This window comes from Delphinus delphis, chromosome 2, assembly GCF_949987515.2.
Source record: "Delphinus delphis chromosome 2, mDelDel1.2, whole genome shotgun sequence".
NCBI lineage: Eukaryota > Metazoa > Chordata > Mammalia > Artiodactyla > Delphinidae > Delphinus > Delphinus delphis.
In genome coordinates, this window is record NC_082684.1 from 145,679,697 (window position 1) to 145,699,869 (window position 20,173).

General features: G+C 39.1%; 1 protein-coding gene across 7 annotated transcripts in view; it reads left to right on the top strand.

The window, feature by feature from the left end:
* The window catches only part of ZNF280D (zinc finger protein 280D), a 163,007-nt gene that overhangs the window by 33,554 nt on the left and 109,280 nt on the right, over positions 1 to 20,173 (top strand). For 6 of the 7 annotated variants that reach the window (XM_069540479.1, XM_060005917.1, XM_069540481.1 and 3 more), the window contains exons 1-2: positions 3,808 to 3,938; positions 11,291 to 11,441. The exons of the other annotated variant lie outside the window; for it this stretch is intronic. The gene's annotated coding sequence lies outside the window, so the exon portion shown is untranslated. Of the gene's footprint in view, positions 1 to 3,807; positions 3,939 to 11,290; positions 11,442 to 20,173 lie in introns of those variants that run through there. 7 annotated transcript variants of the gene reach the window in all.

The following is a 20,173-nucleotide window of genomic DNA, read 5'->3' on the forward strand; positions in this document are numbered from 1 at the left end:
GTTGGCCACCATTTCTATTATTAATCCAAGTAGGTGATTGTTACTATTGTAACAAACAACCCTAAAATCCTAGTGTCTTAACCCAATAAAGATTTATGTTTTGCTCTAATCAGTACAGTGAGGATCAGTGTGGTGAAAGTGCTCTGTGGAATTATTAAGAGACCCAGGGTCCTTCCATCTAATATTTCTGCCATTCCTTAGCTCCTCAGAGTTTTCTGTATCTGGCTGACTGATGTGCAAAAAACAAAAAGGTTTTTTTGTTTTGGAGGTTTGAAGGGTCAGGTTTAGATTAGGCAATCACTGCTTCTGTCTATGTTCCACTGGCCAGAAATAGTCACACAGCCTGATGTAGAAGTAAGGGAGCTAGGAAATGTGGATTTCCTGGGTATACAGAGGAAGATAAGATGGTGAATATTTATCATTGTCGCTACCAGTTAGGATGCTTTCAGTTGCAGATAACAGGAAACCAAACTAATATTGGCTTTGTCAGGGAGGAAAAGCTTTCTCTCTACCCTCTTATATTTAGTTTTGGGGTACCTGCAAATTAAACTGACAAAAGACAGGTTAGCAAGAGAAAAGAGAGATTTTAATCACGTATCATGTATGGGAGTTCACAAAGAAATGTGACTCAAAGGGGTAGTTAGGATTTGGGGCTTATATACTATTTTAATAGATGAAGGGGAAGGGGGGAAAGGCATTTATGTGAAAACAAATAACTTCTTAGAAGGGGGGCTCGGGAGAGAGGGCATTTATGGGAAAAGCAATGACTTTTAGAAAAGATAAATGGGCCCTTAAGAGAATAGGTGGAAGATATGATAGTTTGTGACAATGTCTGTTTAGGTGTGGTGACAATTCTCATAGTCTCTAGCCATAAGTCACTCTTCCCTAGTTGCTCCCTGGGAGGAGATTTATGACACTTGAATTCTTTTGGAAGACTCTGCTTTTAGGCAGATAAGGAATTTCAGGAACTCAAATACCTTTGGCTAGGGACTTCCCTGGTGGTCCAGTGGTTAAGACTCTGTGCTCCCAATGCAGGGGGCCCGGGTCTGATCCCTGGTCAGGGAACTAGGTCCTGCATGTCCCAACTAAGAGCCTGCATGTCGCAACTAAAAGATCCTGCATGCTGCAACGAAGATCCCGTGTACCGCAGCTAAGACCTGGTGCAGCCAACTAAATAAATAAATATTTTTTTAAAATGCCTCTGGCTAAAAATAATTTTTATGCCACAGTGGCTTATTTTGGACCCCTTAGGCTTAAACAGAAAAGGGAATTTATTGGCTCATATAACAGAGAAGTCTAGCAGCAGAATGGGGTTCAGGTTGGGTTTGATTTGGAGGTTTATGATGCTCTCAGGGATTGACTTCCTCTTCCTGTGATTGATTCGCCCAGCCCTTCCTCCTCCACGTTAGCTTTACTCTCAGTTGGCTCTCAGTAGCACACACACAAGGAAGGTTGTAGTTTTTCCAGTATTCACATTCTAATGCCACATCATCCAGAGAAAGAATGAACTTCTCTTTTGCTCACAATCAAACAAAAATCCTGGTCTTCACTCTGATTGGTTTATGAAACAATAACTGGTTCAAAGGGAGGTGAGGCTAGCTGTACTATAGTTTTAGGCTAGTTGTACTATTCTTGGAGTTGGGATTGTGGTGATGATTATTCCACTCGAATTTGGGTGAACACAATAAGTTGTGGAATAGAACTAGGAAATCATCTATATCCGTTACAGTCAGGAAAGAGTGGCACATGATCTCACTTAAGGAGAATGAGTACTGTGAGGATACTTAGCCCGTACAGAATGTAAAGGGGCAGAAAATATAACAAGTCAGAGGAAGCACTTAAAAATGAAGGGAAGGTATGGATAGTGTCAAGAGAACCAAGACAGTTGTGTTACAGATCCAAGGGAGGAGTTTTGAGAATGAAGTAGTGAAATAAATCATTCAGTTTGTTGATTTCATACTCACCAGATATCCTTTAAAATTTGGCTTCTCATGTAAATGTTCCTTTTGAGTAAAAATGTGTACACAGTTTTCTGGTCTTCTTGGCAGTTATGAAGAATTTGGTTTATATATCAGTCTCTAGTAAGTCTGGTTGGCATGAATCATCCCACTGGATTTAAATTAGCTCTGGTTACATGGGACTGAGTGAACTGATGAGGATGATTATAATTTTTGTGACTTTGTTTGAATTAAAAAAAAAATTCCCCCCCCCCCAAAAAAAATTAGCTCTGGAGGCTAACAACATTAACTTTCTGTCTCTGCAAACTGAGGACCAGACTGTAGAATACAGAGTGAAATTTTAAGTTCACTTTCATACTGTAACACCCTTTGCTAACCATTAGGAACTATATTGGAAACATTTGAAATATAATGACTTAAGAATGCTCCAAGATTTTTGAACTTTTAGCTTTCCACGTTTGCTGTTTTGACTATTCTCTTTTCCTATGAAACTTATTTGCAGTGCCTACAAGAAAGGGAAAGCTGAGTGGACTATCCCTGGCCCAGCTGGGAGAAGAGTAGGTCATGGTCATCTGTAGCCATTCCAGGTTTCTAGGGCTAATTCAAGTGGTCTTCGGGAAAGACTGGTCTGGGAGTGGTAATCAATAAGGAAACAATTGTAATGATAAATGCCAGAGAAAAGCTGGGGACAGATTGGTTGAGAAAGAAGAAAGTGATTTCAAATAGGCAGGACGAATTAGTACGACCCAGTGATTGAATGTGAGCGCAGTGATTGGTGTGTATTAAGGATCTAACAAGGCAAGATTTCAAATCCAGGTCACTCTTGAGAGCTGGACCACTACTGACATCCATCTTGTGAGTACAACTGGGAGAGGAAACTTTCCTTACAGATCAGAGTACAATGTTTTGCAAGTATTTGTGCAAGCAGTATCTTAACAGGTGTTCTTGTAAATGCAGTTATCTTTTGTTTTCGTTTTTTTAGTTATTACAGGCATCCATATGGCAGTTAGGAATTGAAGGAGACGGTAGCAAAATCTCAAGTTTGAAACAAATTTGGCAAAGGTAGCCAATTATTAAAAGAACCTTCTCCACTTCTTTTTCTCATCTGGTGTGTGGTCTTTGCCGCTCAGGCACAGTGTTTCTTTTTTTCCTTTTTTAAATTATTTTTGGCTGCGTTGGGTCTTCGTTGCTGCCCGCGGGCTTTCTCTAGCTGCACTGAGCGGCGTCTACTCTTCATTGCAGTGCATGGGCTTCTCACTGCAATGGCTTCTCTCCTTGCACAGCACGGGCTCTAGGCCCATGGGCTTCAGTAGTTGTGGCTCGCGGGCTCTAGAGCGCAAGCTCAGTAGCTTTGGCGCACGGGCTTAGTTGCTCTGCAGCATGTGGGCTCTTCCCCGACCAAGGATTGAACCCGTGTGTCCTGCACTGGCAGGCGGATTCTTAACCACTGCGCCACCAAGGAAGCCCCTGGTGTTTCTTTTTAATGGCGCCTCTCTTCCTAGAACTTCTTACTTTCCAAGCCTGCAGAGAACTAGCTGTTACACACAGAGAGGCCCCGGAACTCGTGTTTCCACGCCTTCAGATTCGATGGAGCCCAGGTTTCAGGATTGCTGGCCGGGAAGCAGTACGCACCCACGGCCGCTCCAGCCCCGACCTAGTGCCTGACCTTCGGCCGCTGCCTGCGCATAGCTGGGCGCCGGGGCCTTCGAGGACCCGCAACGCGGCGCACATGCCCGTGCCCGCCTTCCGCGTCGGCGAGAAGAAAGGGAGCCCGGACGCGCGGAGGCTGACCCGGAGCCTACCCATGAGGCAGCGCGCCGGCTCCTCGAGAGCCCCCCCACCCCGCCCACGGCTCGGCCGCCTGCTCCGCAATGGGAGCCGCCGCCGTCGCCGCTGTGTAGTTTTTCGTGCTCCTCCTTTTCCTCCTCCTCTTTCTCCTCCTCCTCAGGGCCCTAGTCAGGCCGATCCGCTCCGCTCACGGTAAGCGCCCCCCGCCCCCGCCCGCCCCCGCCCGCCCCGCGCTGCAGCAGGCAGAGGCCCTCCCGCGCGGCCTGCGCCGCCTCACTCCGGGGGCGCCGGGCTGGGGGTGTCGAGGCCGGCGCGGGTCGCCGAGAGCGCCCAGGGCGCGGGGGAGGGGACCGGCTGCGCGGCGGCGGCCGGACCGCCATCTTGCGCCGGCCCTGGCGGGGGAGGGATCGCGGCGCGACGCGGCAGCCAGTTCGGTGCGGCAGGCCGGGGCCGCGCAGGCCGCGGACGACGCCGTTTCCCCGCCCCGCCTCGCCCCCCAGGGCCTGTTTGCCCCTGGCCTGGTTTGGGCTTTTCTTTCCGGAGGCTTCTCCCTTGGTCTAACGTACATTTTGTGCCGCTGTTTGGCGGGGACCCGTGCTCTTCTCGCTCCGGCTCTCCCCCCGAGTCTCGTGAGTCGTAGGCAGAGACCACAGGGGGTGCCGAACTTTGAGGTTCGGGGACCCTAGGGCCCAGGTTCCCCCGCCCGGGTGACCAGTCAGTACCTGCTCACACCCTCCTTCTTGTCAGAGGACTTCCCCGCTGTGCCCTACACGTCCCGTTATTGTCTGTAGGAGAGGGGCCCTGAGGAGAAACGTGGACTTGATAACACAGTTCCCTAACTGAGCTTGCAGGTTTCACTTCGTGAGACGGAAAGAATGATCTCATTCTGAGGTTTTATCCTGCTCTAGAGATGGACGGAGTTCCTCCCAACTTATCTCAAGTGTTAACGCTTTTATGGAGCGATCGGCTAGAGAGGAGAAACGTCGAAGTGAACCCACTTCTACAAGCACGGGAGACCTTCGTTCCAGGGGGTTCTCTTTGTTTGCCAAGAATTGTTAGTTTAAAGAAAAATTCTGTGAACTTAAACCTGATTTATTTATTGTTTTCAGGTTTGAACTGTGTTTTAAGGATTTGACGTTTTTCAGCGGCATTAAACATAAAATTGAAGCATTAGAGGAGCGATTTAAAGTACAAAAGCCACCTCTCTGCAATTGTGAGGTGTCCTGCTTTGGGGGATTACTATGCCAACTCAGGCTGTCTCTAAGCAGAAACTTACTGTGCCTGGTTTGCTTAGAGAAGGCACTGGTTTGCTTAGAGAATTAAGTTGGGGCTGTGTGCTCTCGATGTTTTAAAACATCGTACAAGTACCATTTTAATTGTATCTTGCATTTGTATGGGTCATTGTTACCGGCTGATACGTATTTCCTAACCCCTTTTACAGTGGTCTTTGCTGCTAGAACTGATTTTGAAGGTTAGGAAAGAGAGCTCAGGGTGAGAGGTCTGTAATGAAGTCATGGCTAGGAAGTGATAGAGCCTTTTCTAGAACCTTAGGTCTTCTGATTCCTCATTCAGTGCTCCATTCACTATGTTTCATTTTTTGTGAGAATGAAGTGATTGAGGAAAAGAGCAAAGGAGGCTCACCTACAAAATTTAAGAAGCACTATTCAGTTGCCCCTTCCTTCACATTTTTATTTTTAAGAGTTCATTTCTTAGCTTTTTAACTTCTTGTTATTTAAGTTTTCATGTTATTTTTTTCCCCAGACATTGAAAAGTTGAGTAGCCGGGTTGAGCTCTCCTCATACCCACCACCTAGTTTTTACGGTTGTTACTGTTTTGCCACATTTGCTTTATCCACCTATCTCACGGTTGTTTTTGGTGAACATTTTCAAAACATATTTCATACATCACAACAGTTCACACCGAAGTACTGTGTGTGTCTCAGTATGTATATCATAAGATTAAGGTCAATTTTCTATGTAACTGCAATAGGATAATCACACTTAAAGTTAAGAATAATCCCTACATAATCCCTGATAATCTAATGCATGTATGTAGTATGTATTCACATGTTCTTCACATGTTCCTTGTCCCCAAAATGTTCTTTTTAGTCATTTATTTTGGAAAATCATGCATTACATTTGTGTTAGTTCCTTTTAATTTAGTGTAGTTTCCTCTTTTTTTTTTTTTTAATGACACTGACCTTTTGAAGAGACCAAGCCAGTAGGCTTGTAGAATAACCTACATTCTGTATTTTACTGACAGTTTCTTCCTCATGGGGTTTAACTGTACCCTGTATCCCCTATACTTCCTTTAAGCTTGAACCTAGGTCTAAAGGCTTGAGTAGATCAGGCTAAATATTTTTGGCAAGAATACTTCACAAGTCATGCAGTGTACTGCTCATTATACAACATCAGAAGGCACGTAAAGTGGGGTTATCCTGTTGGTAATCCTAAATTTGATCTCTTGGATAAGATGGTGACAGACTATCTTTCCATTGTAAGCATTTCCCTTTGCAATTAGTAGATAGTCTATGGGGTGATATTTTGGCATTAGTATTTGGTAAGAGTTTTACTGCAGTAATCTGATAACATAGTTGGGAGCAATTGTCTAGAAATGGGTGTTTGGGGATGAAGGAGGGGAGCAGTTTTGAAGGTTAGAACTAACTTATCTAGTTTAGGAAACTTGGAATTGCTGCTCTAGTTGACATCAGAGCCTACAGTGGCTAGGGGAGAGGAGACAAAGTAGATATCAGACTTTGCCTCCTCTGAAAGTTTGCTCAAGACCCTTGTAGGCGTAGTGAGCTGTGAGACAAAGAAAGTTCTGGGGTAGTTTGGTTTTGGAGGACTACAAACCTCAGCATCCCCACTTAAACTCATTCTTTCCAGTTAGGCTATCTCGTCCAGTCCTGCTTCTTCAGTCCAATGTTTTACTACCCAGCATTGGCTTCCTTAGTAAGGGAGAGGAGGTCAAAGGAAAGGAATAAATAATTTTGTACCCTTCTCTCCCACACTGTTTTCTTTATTGAAGAGAATATTTAGAACCATACCAAGATTTCTTTTTCTTTACTAATTGGGCAGGGGATGTACCTATGCGGAATAACAATTTTAAATAGAAAGTAAATGATAGTTTTAGATGACAGGAAATTGGAGATTATTGACAATATATTTTGTTATTTCAAAAGTAACTTTTGAATGATAAGAAATATTTTTGACATACTAATTAAATATATAGTCCTGAATAGTTTATTTTTTCCTGCTTCAGAGGACTCAAAAATATTTGATTTTTCAGTCAAGTTGTTTTAAAAATATATAATGATTTGATTTACTTGGTAACTTTTTTCAAAAATGTGTGTTTGGGATTTTTATTGATTTTTGCAGAGCAGTTTTGTTTTAAGGATTCTTTTAATTCTCAATGTAACAGGAAAAATAGATACCACTCTTTATCTTCTAGATCAAAAGGAACTTTTATTTTTTAAACATTTTAAATTATTTTATATTTAAAATGTTTTTATATATTTTATATAATTTTATATCATATAATTTATATAATTAACAGAAGAATAAAGGAGTAATGTAAAACAACTTATTAGAGCTTTTAATAAGAATTCAAACATAGCAAATATTTTTGTATATACTTAGAAAAATAAGAAACAAAAAAATATATTTCATGCGTCTAATTAAATACTACCCCTACAATTAATATGCATCACATTTTAATGCTCTTGGCAAATACTATAATTGTAGCCCACAATTTTTTGGTTTTTTTTTTTAGTTTTTTACCCTCACAAAGAGCATCTTCCTTTATTCTTCTCTCTTACACTTGTGCACAAGAATATTGTAGCTAGAGGGTAAGACAGAATTCTCTTATAGTTTCTGCAAGTGCTTTTCCTAGTTGCATGAGGAATGTTCTTCTTGGTAACCTACAGTTTTGTAATTGAAACTTTCCCCATACAGTGATCATAATATCAGTCATAGGCCATCATCTTCAAGTCATTATTTTGCAAGTACAGTTGACCCTTGAACAACATGATTTTGAACTGTGCAGGTCCACGTGGATTTTCTTTTTCAATAAAAGTGCTACAGTACTATACGATCAGCAGTTGGGTTGAATCCATGGATGCCGAACCATGCATACAGAGGGGCCAACTAATACACACTGATTTTCAACTGCACGGGGCTTGGTGCTCCTAACCCCTGTGTTGTTCAGCAATCAACTGGATAGGTTCTAGCTTTCATAATCAGTGTCTAGCCCTCCTTTAGTCTTTTTATACAGTACAACTCTCTCCAGGTTAACTTATGCAGGATTTTTAAAAACTGATGGGCTTCCCTGGTGGCGCAGTGGTTGAGAGTCTGCCTGCCGATGCAGGGGACACGGGTTCATGCCCCGGTCCGGGAGGATCCCACATGCCGCGGAGCGGCTGGACCCGGGAGCCGTGGCCGCTGAGCCTGCGTGTCCGGAGCCTGTGCTCCGCAACGGGAGAGGCCACGACAGTGAGAGGCCCGCGTACTGAAAAAAACAAACAAAAAAACCCAACTAACTGATGCTTGAGAATGCATTGAGCTGAGAAGAGTACTAGTTTTTCTTAGGACAGTAAGAATCATCAAATATCTTTGAAAACCAGATTATGTGCAGTTGACTTCTCTTCCTTTCCCTTTGTGAAAATTCACAGAAGTTCAACCTTGTTCTTCCTGATATTGCCAACTGAGGAAAATCTCTCACTAGATAATACTAAGCCAATTCTAAACTTATAAAAATTTGTCACAAGTTGTATTTCTGACAGAATTTTCAAATTCTTTTGTCAATTCTTGTAATAATCTTGGTTCTGCTCTCACCCCTTTTATGAATCACCGTGTAGCTATGCATTTTTCAAGCTTACAGTGTTACACTGTCACATGTTGCCCAGATTTTTAGTCTATATTTTTCAGGATTGAAGCTTGCCTGAAATGGGCAACATTGTCTGCATGTGAGTAACTCATCAACTGTCATACGTGATCCTGGAACATAGTGATTTGAGATTTCAGATACTTCCCCAGTAGGTTCTTGCTTATCATTCCTTCTGGATCTTTTTGCAGTGTGCATCATCAGATGCAACATTTGAAGGATTTTTTGAAAACTTGTATGGTTTAAATTTTTGTTGAAAGGAAGATGGCCATCTTTGCTTTATAATTACAAGGTATTTTCAGTTTTAGATTTCTAGACACCAATTAGAATAATCAATCCAATGAATTAAAATTTCTGCATCATCTATTTCCTTCTAGTCACCATTGTATACACCTGCATTCAACACTTCTCCACTTATGAACTGTATCAAGTTAAATTTTAGCCCACAGACGTGAAGGATGAAAGAATACTGTCAAAATAGCATGGTCCTGCATTTAGCAAATGCAGGACCTCCTTTTAGCAAAATAGCATGGTCCTGCATTTTTGTAAAAACATGGCATGATGAAGTTCTTCCTGCTGAATGAGAATACTGTATTTCCTTTTAGTTTTTAGAAATATATTGTTCACTCGTTGATTGTTGAGTTTGAGAAAATCTATCTAGGGACTTAGTCTAATTACACTTAGTCTGAGATTTCCCAAAGTTCACTGTCATTATTACAGTCTGAAGTGCTTGCTATCTACCTTTGCATTTATCTTTAGTTTCATCTAATAATTCTGAAATGTCTCCTCTGTTAGTTTTCTTCTGTTCATTATTAACAGAAAATAAAAAGTTCTGAGTTCATAACAGTAGTCAGTGAAAACTAAAGCAGATGAAAGGGTCTGCCACCCTAAAATATGCCACTTTGACATAAGGATTATTTTGAGCAGAAGGCAATTGAGAACCAACAGATGCAGGAAGAGCCCTCTTCCCATCCCCCCCCTGCCCCGCCCAAAATTAACTGCCTAAAAGCAGGGCGTACATTTCTTTTTGTGAAGGTTCTTACCTTACTGCACCAGGAAAGGAAGAGTGACTCTTATCACCTAAGATGGAGAGTTGATAGATGAGTTTGCATAAACAGACCCAACTAAAATAACACTTATCTTCCATTAGTTCTGCCATGCATTTCCTAGTTTCTTCCCCAGGATTTATTGTCTCTCAAAGCCCCAATTCCCTTTCCTTTGTTAAAATGGTATATACACCCTGAGTCTAACTGCTTCTTTGAGTTTTACTTCTTTTCTGTGAACTCCAGTGTATGTAAATATTAATAAAAATTATGTGCTTTTTCTCCCGTTGATTTGTCTGTTGTTAATTTAATTCACAGGCCCCAGGTACTGCAACCTAAAAGGGTAGAAGTAAAGTTTTTACTTCCTGACACAGACTACAAAGATAATGCCTTGAGTCTTCTATACCTTTTGGGAAGCTGATGCAGTATTTTGTGCAAAACAATAGGAAAACTCAAGAAAAGAAAGGTGAAGGATAATGTATTAGTGATGATTTATTTCACTCTCGCGTTATCCTTCTAGGCAATTAAAACATTCTTCTGTTTTCTTATTATTTTAGTTTTTTTAAAGCATAGTTGGGAAAAATTGATGCTCAGTGGTGAAATAACACCTAGGATGATGGAATTAGCAAAATATTTTGAGGTGTAGGAAGAATAAAATCACTAATATCCCATAATGTATCTTAGATTTATAAAAGGAGTCTATGGGCTCACCTAGTAATTGTAAGATAGAATGATTTTTATTCTATTTTAAAGTAATAAGTTACTTTTCCCTTTGTTGTTTGAAGATCTCTAGGAAACAAAGTCATAAAATATTAATTTTTAAAACTAGAACTGCTAAGGAAAGAAAATTAAAAACTGAACCTATGGACTCTGATAGTGTGCTGAAGGTTAATGGTTAGTTTGGACGGTAAGGTGCAGAGTTACACTGCTTTCCAGCACTGCTTTCCTCCTACTACTATGATAGGTTTTTTTCACCCTTTTGCACTCCATCTCTAATGGAGTAAGGGTTCTACAAGGTTCTCCCTTTACCACGTACGTATCTTATGAAGCTGGATTTTCCTCACTTCAACAAAACAAGATGGTGTAACAGATTGAATACAGAAGCAGATAAGAGAATCCAGCTGTCTTTATGAATACAGATATTAAAATTAATGAGATTGTAAAAATGGAAAACAATGCCACTCTAAATTTTTGTTTTGGAAAATACAGCTATTTTTTATAAAAGTATTTGTGTTAATATGCAATGGGTTTGTTATAGTCACTTTTAAGTAAATTAATATATATTTCTTAAATTTCTCAGGTTGGGTTTGTAGGCTTCATCCTTAGAAGTTAATCAACTACACTCTTTTTTGCCAGGTTTGATTTCTTCAGCATGACAGCTGCCTGAATGCCTTTCAGTTGAGGGATATTAACCAAAGCAAAGATCATTAGTCTATGAAATAATTTGCTCCTTGCTTCTAGGCTCTACCCATGTGTTCCTTATTTTGTGGGTATTTGTTCTTAACCTTTGGCACGTTTGAGAAGCAAAACTTGGAGGGTTTGGGAGAGGTCTGGGGATTTTAGGTATATCCTAATCCCTATCGCCTTTGTTTACTCACTCATTTTGCTTTTCCTATTCAGGGTTTAAGATTATCTGACTTTGAACTATACAGGATTGCTGACTGCTGATAGAAAGGTCCTCATGGAACAAAATGCACCATGGAAGTGGCTTTGTTAAATTCCATGAGGAAAAATAAATAATATATCTCCCAACTGTATTGAATAGCAAAAGGTAAATAAGAAAATTGACACTACTTTTGACACTACATTGTTAGTATTTGTGTTTTTTTGAGAAGTTATAACACAAGATATCTTTCTAATTTTTCATTTCTTTTATTGTAGTGTTTTAGTGACTATAAAGTATTTCATGGTTATATTTCTTCCTCAAAATAAATAGTATTTGGAGATGGGTGGTATTATCCTTTATAGATGAGGAAATTGAGTTTCAGAAAAAGTTCATTTCATTCATTGTAATACTGGGTGCCAGACACTGCATATTCATTTTGTAAGGTGTGATACCGTGGTCTTCCCTCACTTCACCTTCAGCGTTTCTAGCTCAGAATTGTGTTCTCTTCTCTTTGGGTTAGACAGTGCAGGCCTGGCAGCACAGCCTCTGGTGGAAGTGCCAGCTCCTAGAGCATTTGGTCTATTCTCTGCCTCACTGCATTCTGGAAGCTTCTGGTACTAGTATAACCAAGCTCTGCATGCATTGGTGGAGAGTTATTGAAGAGTTTGGAATTGATAAGTGACACAATAAAAGCATTATTTTAGGAAATTGTTAATTTGGTGCTTCTGTATTGAATGGATGAAAGCAGATAGATCTGGATGCTGAGAGACAGTATAAAGTGAATCTTATAAAGTAAATCTGATGCTATAGGTGTGAGGTTCTAAGGGCCTGAACAAGTACTTATGAATGGAAAGGCAAGGTTGGTTGTGGGAAATATTTTGAGGGAAGACTGTAGGACTGGGGAATTGATAGGATGAATGAAAGAGGGAAACATTGAAAAAAAACTGCAAAAGGGTGACAGTTTCATTTGAGGAAAAAGAGAAAGGCAAAAGTAGAATTGTTAAAAATCGGAGTAAGATTAATCTAACATAAAATTTACCATTCTTGACTAAAGTGTACAATTCAGTGGCATTTAGTATATTCACAATGTTGTGCAATCATCAGTGCTATCTAATCCCAGAATATTCTCAGTTTCTCAAACCCTTACCCATTAAGCAGTCTCTCCCCGCTTCTTCCCTCTCCCCCAGCTCCTGGCAACCACTGATCTGCTTTCTGCTCTATGGATTTGCTTATTCTGCGCATTTTATATAAATGGAAGCATAACATGACTGACTTCTTTCACTTTGCATAATGTTTTCAAGGTTCATCATGTTGTCACCTATATCAGTACCTCATCTTTTTTTAATTCTCTTGTATGGATGTATCACATTTTGTCTATCCATTCATCAGTCAGTTGATAAACATTTAGCTTGTTTCTACTTTTTGGCTATTATGAATAATGCTGTAGAACTAATTTTTGAGGGAAAGTTAATGTTCAGTTTTGGAAATATTGAATTTGAGGTGAGCTTAAATATCCATATAGCAGTTTTCAGCAGTTAAGAGATGAAGGACTGAAACATAGTTAAGAAGTTAGGGTTGGAAGTTAATATTTGATGATTTTATAGGCTGCTATTGAGAACTGATAGCTAAGACTATGAAGTTTATTAGATTTGTCTTTTAAGAAACAATTTGTGTAGGGCTAAGGTCTAAACTTTATAGAACCTGACTTTACATTGTTTAAGAAGGAAGGGAATATGAAGAATCTGTAAAGAGTTAAAAAGGAGGAGATGGATAGAGAACCAGTCTATTGGCATAGAGAAAATTACTGAGGAGCATGTCTCAAGAAATTGGGTTAGGACTTCCCTGGGGGTCAGTGGTTAAGACTGTGCTTCCACTGCAGGGGGCGTGGGTTCGATCCCTGATCGGGGAACTAAGATCCTGCATGCTGTGTGACATGGCCAAAAATAAATACCCTCATAAATAAATAAAAGGTTTAAAAAAAAAAAAGAAATTGGGTTAAAATTGATGCAAGATAAGGAAAATGAAAATGGAAGAAAGGGTTATTTGATTTGGCTGTTGGAAAGATTATTGGGATCTTAAGATGGATACCTTCAGCAGAATACTGTGTGGTAGAAAATGTAGCTGTCCTGCTGTGCTCAGCTCAGTTTTGACTGACAGAGTGGGTGGTGGTAACTGCTGTAGCCTGGATCAGGATCAGCAGGAGGTTTTAGAATACTTGGACCAAATGGAGATGGTGCAAAGAGAGATTCCCCATACCTTGTTGTAAAGAAGGGTTGCTTTTATCAGTACATAGGAACTTTTAATGATTGTGCTGATTTGGATTGCTTTGTAGATTTAAGTAGTCTGCTCAAGCACAGGCTTTCTACTTATTAATATTATATTAACATTTTTTGTGTTAACAGAAATTTTAAAATTCTAAAAAGTTGGTTTGTCATGATGATTTGATACTTGAGATGTTTGCTCTGAATCAGTATCTGTTAAATAGATCTTGATATTGTTGGGAGTTCTGAGTTAAGCCATCAAACAGGCTTACTTATTAAAATGCAATTTATATTGTTTATTTAAAATTATTGGGGATTTCCCTGGCGATTCAGTGGTTAGGACTCCACGCTTCCACTGTGGGGGGGCCTAGGTTCAGTCCCTGGTCAGGGAGAACTGGGATCCTGCATGCCACGTGGGTGGCCAAAAAAAAAAATTATCAACTGTTATTTTTTTTTTTTCAGGAATTTACTTGCTTCGAATAAACTCAAGAATTTCATTCTGAGTGTTGTTTCATTCTTTACGTTGTACTTGAGAGTTTCTAGAAAATCTTTGGGTACAGTAGGTAGATTACTAAAATTCTTAATTTCTAATTCCAAAATGAACTTTCATAATTCAGCATTCTCAATTAGGGCAGTTTTTTTACTGAAATATGACAAATCCCCCTTTTCTTTCAGTCTAGGCAAAAAATTTACAAATACTAGATGAATATGTTTACAATATTAGGGTTGGAAGGATCCTTGGGGATCTTGAAAGTGACCATTTTCAATTGCATAATGTTTGAACTCTTCATATTTTTCTTTGGTGATCTGTCACATCTCAAGTTTATCTCATTTCCTGATATTTTAACTGCTGATTGTTTTGTTCTTATATGAAATGTGCCTCCCTGTTATTTTGGTCTTGTTCCTGGTGGAGGCAAATAATATGTGGCTGAAATCTCTGGCCTTCAAAGTGCCTGGGTTTGAATCCTTGTTCTACCACTTAGTTTTGTTACTTTGGATAAGGTGCTTAATCTCTATAATTCAATTTCCACAGCTGTAAAGCAGGGACACTAATGGTGTCTGCCTCATAGAATTTTTTTGGGATTGGATGAAATGCATTGGATGCATGTATTTAATTAATTAGCAAATGGTAATAATTGTCATTATAAATAATAACTTATTATAACTTATAATAGTATGTAATGAATTAAGTAGTTGTATTGAAGCTCAAACTAGGAATGAAATTCTCTAGTTTACTCAAAACAAGTAAATATTAGCAGTGTTGTTATCGTTATTATCACTTGAGCCACAAGGAACGAGTCACCCTCTTGCCTTTTTTCTTATGACAAACTTTAAAATATCTGTAAACAGCTTTCACTTCTACCACCCCTGCCTCACGGTCTCATGTTTTTCCTAGGTTAGATATATTAGTCCTTTGACCTAGACAAAGCTTTAATTTTAATTCTTTGTAGTGGGCATCTGTTGTTTTTACTACCCAACATCCATTCACCCTTACCTCCCTTACCTTGGTAACATATGTCTTGATCTTGATTTTCCTGTGGGGAACCATCCCCTCCTCCAGTATTTATCTTGTGGGTGGTGTGTTGTACCCGCCTCCCCCCTCCCCCGCCCCTTTTGGGTCTCTGGTACCAGGAGGATCAATAGTGATTGGTTTAGGGAAGGGCATATGACTTTAGCCAAGCCAGTCAACTCCAATCAGAGCTGGTCCTTTTATCATTGTCCTGGTCTTGAATGTTGGAAGGTGTTAAGTTGAGCTACTGTAGTCATTCACAATGGGAGGACCCTTTCTGAGGATAGAATCAGAATAGAGGAAGTGAAGCCTAGGGATGGAGAGAGAAAAACCAGGTTTACGTATCATTGTTTAAAATGTGCCTACAGCAAATGCTGTAAATGAGCCAATAAATTCTCTTTTGCATAAGCCAGTTTAAGTTGGGTTTTCTTTCTGTTACTTAAAAGTTGAAGGAGTCATAGCCAATACACAGTATTTCAAGTGGGGATTGAATCCGACAGAATAGAATAAAACCATCATCTCTTTGACTTTAGACTCAAATTCTTCTATTTTGACACTGTATCACAAGTCTGATATTATCAGTTCCTGCTTAAAATCCCCTCAGTGGCTTTCCAGTTGCTCTTTGGGTAAGGACAGAATTCCTTAACATGGTCTTCAAAGTGCAGCATTGTTTGACTCCTATCTTACCTCCCATTGTATACCATCTTGCTCTCTTTTCCAGTCACACTGGTTTCTTTTCAGTTTCTTATATTTGCTGTGCCATGGATCTTTTGCACATGCTGTTGCTTTTGCATGGAATGCTTTCTTCCCTCTCCTGTTTGCCTAGTTAACTCTAACTCATTCTTCAAATAACAATTAATCATTGCTTCCTTAGGGGAGCCAGTTTTGATTATGCTAACTAGACCTAACTTCCTTACTCTGAGTTTTAAAATTCCTTGTCCATAGCCTTCATAGCACATATTGTCAGTTTAATCTGTTTGTATGAGTGTTTGTCTCTGTCTCTAGACTGTAAGGTTCATGAGTGCAAGACCTGTGTCTTAATTTTTGACCGTCATTGTATTCCTGCCTGGCACGATGTCTGGCACATAGTGCATGTTTATGTACTTTTTATTTTTGGATGTGAACCACTTTTAAAGTCTTTATTGAATTTGTTATGATATTGCTTCTGTTTTTTGTTTTGGTTTTTTGGCCCTGAGGCATGTGAGATCCTAGCTCCCTGACCAGGGATTGAACCCTCACCCCCTGCATTGCAAGGCGAAGTCTTAACCGCTGGACTGCCAGGGAAGTCCCTAGATGTACTTTTTAAATGAATGAACTTTGGACTTACTGCCTCTCTGGTAACTAAAACTGATAAATAGTATATCTTCAATTTATATTTTTTGTAAATTTTGGTTTTTGAGCAAATACAAAACTAATTTTATGCTAGATTTTACCATTCATCCTACTTTGTTGAGATCTTTTGAAAGTCTCTTTTGTTATTTAACATGCATTATACTATTTACTCATCTATAAATGTAATCTGTACACAGTATGGTCTTTATCCAAATTATTGCTGTGAATATTGCCCTTTGTTAAGATATATAAGACATTGGAATGCCTTTCTTATTCCTGAACCATAACCGTATCTGCATCTTCAATCAGTATTATTATCCACTGCATCACATAGCAAACTCTGATGTGTGGGACTGGGGGTAGGGCAGGGGAAGGAATAAGGATTCATACTTTTTACTCTACACACTTCTGTATGTTTGAGTCCCCATTTAATGAGTATTTTTACTTTAAAAAAAACACTAATGAAAACATCCTTCCTTTAGAGATTAAGGGGTATGTTTCTCCCATGGTGGGGCATTTCCAAATCCTCCAGCTGGATGTGATTACTTTTTTTCAACCCCTGACCTAGAGATTCTTAGCCTTTTTGGTTCATAAACCTTATAACAGTTTGATGCCCCAGAAAATGTATGTGTGCACAGAATTTTGCACAGTTCTTATTTCTGTGGTTTCCTCAGCACCTTGTCATGAACCTCTGCTATAGCATTTCCAATTTTTATTTTTGTTATCTTTTTTGGAGTATAATTGCTTTACAATGTTGTGTTAGTTTCTGCTGTACAACGAAGTGAATCAGCTATATGTATACATATATCCCCTCCCTCTTGGACATCCCTCCCCACGCCATCCCACCCATCCAGGTCATCACAGAGCACCGAGCTGAGCTCCCTCTGCTATATGGCAGGTTCCCACTAGCTATCTGTTTTATACATGGTAGTGTATATATGTCAATCCTAATCTCCCAATTTATCCCTCCGCTTCCCCCCTGTGTCCACATGTCCATTCTCTACATCTGCGTCTCTATCCCTGCCCTGGAAATAGGTTCATCTGTACCATTTTTCTAGATTCCACCTATATGCATTAATGTACAATATTTGTTTTTCTCTTTCTGACTTACTTCACTCTGTATGACAGACCATCCACATCTCTACAAATGACCTAGTTTCTTTCCTTATTATGGCTGAGTAATATTCCATTGTATATATGTATCACATCTTTATCCATTCATCTGTCATTGGACATTCCAATTTTTATTATTGCAGCTACCATGCCCTGTTTCGTATGATATTTATATATTTATCATAATCCCCCTACCAGATAGTTTCTTGAGGTAGGGACTTTTTTCTTTGAGGATTGTGCCTTGCGTTAGATAGAAAATGGTTAAGTGTATTATTTTTTTAAACTTTTAATTATTTGTATTATGAAGTATTTTTATTGTTTTTCGAAAATCTGAGCTCACTAACTTGGAGAATTGGTTTTCACTTGTAGTGGAGGTAAAAGAACCCTTTTCCTTTATCCTCTTAGGTTAAGTGCCTGGGATCTGCAAATTAAGTTGATGAAAGACAGATTAATAGGAGAAAAGGTGTACAAATTTTATTTGATGTTAATTTAACTTTTACGTTAATGGAGGTGTTCATCGAAAAAAACGAAGACTAATGAGGTGGTTAGACATGGGGGCTTATATACCATTTTTTTAAAAGATGGTAAATTTCGGGAGAGTGGCAGGTCAAAGGAAAAGAGGTTTGGGCTTCTAGGAGTGGTAAATTGAGGGAATGTATACATATGGGGGAAACTAATGGAAGATTAGGGCTATTTTAGTAAGGTTTGTTTGTGCAGCCCCATCTCGATGCCGACTTTCTGTCTCCAGTGATAATGGTAGTTTTTCCTCCTCCTGGAATGGGAGAGGGAAAGGGGAAGACCTTCACAATGGGAAATGTATGTCCTGCTTTTAGACAGATAGGAGGAGGGCAGAGAGCTCTTTCTGTGTTTCCTGCTTCTTAATTGCTGAAGTGGCATATGTTGATCTCCTATAGGCTTTAAGGAATTCTGGATTTCTTCTAATTTCAGAGAATTAAAGTGTTAATTCTTTGATTACCTACCTTCAGAGAATGAAGTTTTTTCTGTAAATTAGGAGGTGGACAGGAGAAGCTGGCCTAATTGCTTTTTAAGCCTTATTCTTGGAAGTAGCTAGGGCAGCCTCTTTCAAGACCTGGATTTTCCCTATCCTTGTTCTGATCTCATTGTAGGCCACTTCTTTCAAGGCTGACTCCCAACCCTTCCCCTTCTCTGTTTGCGTCTTTCTCTTAAGATTCCTGAATGAATCTTTTTTTTTTTTTATTTTGCCGTACGCGGCCCTTTCACTGTTGTGGCCTCTCCCGTTGCGGAGCACAGGCTCCGGACGCGCAGGCTTAGCGGCCATGGCTCACGGGCCTAGCTGCTCCGCGGCATGTGGGATCTTCCCGGACCGGGGCACGAACCCATGTCCCCTGCATCGGCAGGCGGACTCTCAACCACTGCGCCACCAGGGAAGTCCAATCATCTTTTTTTAAAATGACATTTGAAATTTTTGGTTTATTTTAAAAATAAAACTATGTAATATCCATACTCTCCCTTTTGAAGGTCGTTTTCTCCCTTTCTTGAAGTGACCATTTCCAGAAGGCAATGTTCTACTTCAAATAAAAATTAGAGTCTTTCAGAAATTGGGTGAGATTTGATGAAATATCTTCTAGAGTTTCTGTAATTCCCCAGTATTTTGTCTGCAGTATTTTAGCTGCTAGTGATCAGATGTTTTTAGTTGTACATTTTGTGTGGTTAGAATGTGCAATTTTCAAGAATAAGTCTGTGGTTTTTAACAGTAACAACTAGACTGATTCTGAAAAAGATAGATGTTTAGTTTTCTAACAATAAAACAAAAGCCATAAAAGGAGGAAATACTGATTTAAAATTTCATCTACTTAATGTTTTTAAATAAAAATTATAAGTTATTTATAAAATTTCAAATTTAAATACCTGAATTTTATGAAATCAAATTTCTGTGGGTCTCTCTTTCAATTATATACAGGTTTATCTTATGATTTAAGGTTTCTATTTGCGTGACTTGTCTTAGAATGTCAAAGTAGACGTGATCATTCTCTGCTTTTCTAATCCTGTTAAAATTAATTTCCACGATGGAATCAGTAGGTGATGGATACTAAGTGATAAAAAACTGGAATTTTAAACATGACTCTTCTTCTTCAAAAGACCGTATGCTTTTAAGATAATGAACATTAAATTAAAATTAATTTTTAGTATCTCCTTGAGATAGTGGAAATTCTTGAGAGATCATAAAACCAGGGTTGGAAATATTAGATTGTTACTCATAGTTAAGAACCCACTTCGAATCCTTAGAGCTCTCTTCATTTGGGATTAGAATTCTAAAATTATAGACCTCCATTTCAGTATGACGTTAATGACAAAGACTAAAGAATTATTTATAAAATGAAATAGAACATAAACCAAAGCTTTAAGTCAGTGGGATGATTTGAATGCCTGATTTCTTGTGAAATTTGTGAGAGGAGAAAAGTGATAAATCAGACTTTTTTGAACAATGTTCCATGACCCTGTGTCATCCAAATCATTCCTCTGAAGAACTCTTCTAAGTATATAAACAAAATTGTTAAAGGTTTAATGTTTCTTATAGCTAGCATGTTAATCTTAGACTAAATTTATGTTAGTTGAACTTTATTTTTATGTGTTATTTTGAATATAAATTTTCACCGTTTGAAATGATTATATTAATTTCTGTTTCACATTTTCCCTTT